Here is a 2,158-nt window from a genome sequence, read left to right as displayed (position 1 = left end):
AATTTCCTACTCTTTGAAATTATTGTTTTATGTTAACAATCAATAATTTTCATTTTTTTCTATAATAAAAATAACCTTTATTTGTTGGCGAGGCACAATTAATAATTAACAGATACAATGGCAAATAACAATTAGTAATTGGCACATAGAATGTACAAATTATGTATCTAGGGAAACTGGAAGTTGTCAAAAGGGAAATGGAACGCATAAATATTGATAAAATGGGCATTAGTGAACTCTTGCTGAACAATTTCAATGGGAGGGCTGTATGATCCACTAAGAAATAGCAGATTGAGAAGGAATAGTGTAGCATTGATTGCCAAAAAGAACAATTAAAGATCCATCCTGAGATACAATGCAGCCAAAGATGGGCAAATATCCACAGGTATTTAAGAAAGACTTATTAATTCAGATTTATGTACCAACTACTAAAGTCATAGATAAAGACACTGATGATTTTCTACTAATTATACAGTATAAAATTGACAGAATGTCCAATCAAGATACATTAATAGTAGCTGGTAATTGTTATTAAAAACTTTGCAAAGAAAGAAGACTCATCAATTGGAAAATGTGATCTAGATAGTAAAAGTGACAAAGAGAGTGTAATGGAATTTTCTAAGAAAGATAAATTATTCATTGCAAATACCTTGTTTGTAAAACATAAATGGCAACTATACACATGATGTATCTCATCAGATGGAATACACAGAATCAAATTAACTACTGTTAATGAGAAATGGTGAAAATTAGCACTCAGCAAGGCTAGAGAGCAACTGTGAAGAGATAATCAATTGCTCACATGCTTAAGTAGAAACTGAAGGAAATTAAAACAAATCGATGAGAAAAAAATATAATCTAACTTGAAATTAAAAATCATCTCAAGAATACATTTGAAAGACTGAAGTCTAATAATACATGAATGGTGGGATGACAAATAAGACATCATTTGTGAAGAAAGAAAAGGCCATTAAAAAGACAGGAAAGAAAGTAAAGGCATAAATGATGTCATAAGAGGCACTGAAAGATGCTTAAGAATGTAGGAAATCTAAACCAAAATAATAAAATAATGTGAGAAATGCAAAGGCCCTTCAACAAGACAAAAAATGTAATATAATGAAATGTGCAAATACCCAGTTAGAAAAATTAAAAAGTAAGAACATAGTCAGAATTTCTCATACTTAAAGAACTGAAGAACAAATTGAATCTTGAGTTGTAATACTGAAAGATTCTATGGGCAAAATAGTGAGTGATGTAGGAAGCATTAAAGAAAGATAGAAAGAATACTCAGTCACTGTATCAGAAAAAAAAAGTTCAATATTTCAGGAGGTAGTATATTGTCAGCCATCATTGGTACTGATGGAAGAAGTCCAAAAGATAAAATTACTAGTGAAAACTAAGGCTCCACAAATTGACAGAATCACAATTAGGATCAAGTTCTTGGAAAAGGACATCATGTTTGGAAAAGTAGGGAGTCAGCAAAAGAGAAAAATATTTTCAGTGAGATGGATTGACACCATAACTGCATCACTGTGCTTAAGCACAGTGGAGATTGTGAAAATGGTACAAGATAGGGAAAGGTTTCAATCTGTGGAACATAAGGCCAACATGATGTGGAGCCTGTATGACAGCACCTAACAATAACAAAACATGCACAAAACACACACACACACACACACACACACGCACGCACGAGCGCGCGCGCACACGCACACACACACACACCCCTAATAATATCAATTTGGAAATTAATTAATTCATCAATAAATCAAATAAAAATATTTGTCACAATAGACCCTTCCCATGTAAAACCAAGTCAAATCACCCTGACATTTTCCCCCATTACACATTTTTTACAGAATGTCAAACTCTTCTATGAGGTTCCAAGAGTTATTAAAAAGTCATTCTAAATAGTTTGAAAGTCGGCTGTCAGGACTCTCTCCAAATTACTGAAGAGCAATGATGTAATTTTGAATATTAATGGTCCATGGTCTTTCCAGTCACTTGCATTGCATCTGAGAGCCGGACAATGAATAAGAATGGCAGAAGGAGAATTGATGCCTTTGATCTGTGGTGTTAGTGAAGAGTATTTAATATCCCATTAACTGCCCCAAGTACAGATATTGGAGAACGTGCAACCAGGATGATCCTTAGAAGC

Source organism: Elephantulus edwardii, unplaced genomic scaffold (genome assembly GCF_000299155.1).
Source record: "Elephantulus edwardii isolate Elephantulus edwardi_28Jun2011 unplaced genomic scaffold, EleEdw1.0 scaffold00081, whole genome shotgun sequence".
Lineage (NCBI taxonomy): Eukaryota > Metazoa > Chordata > Mammalia > Macroscelidea > Macroscelididae > Elephantulus > Elephantulus edwardii.
Note: the sequence above shows the minus strand (reverse complement) of the source record.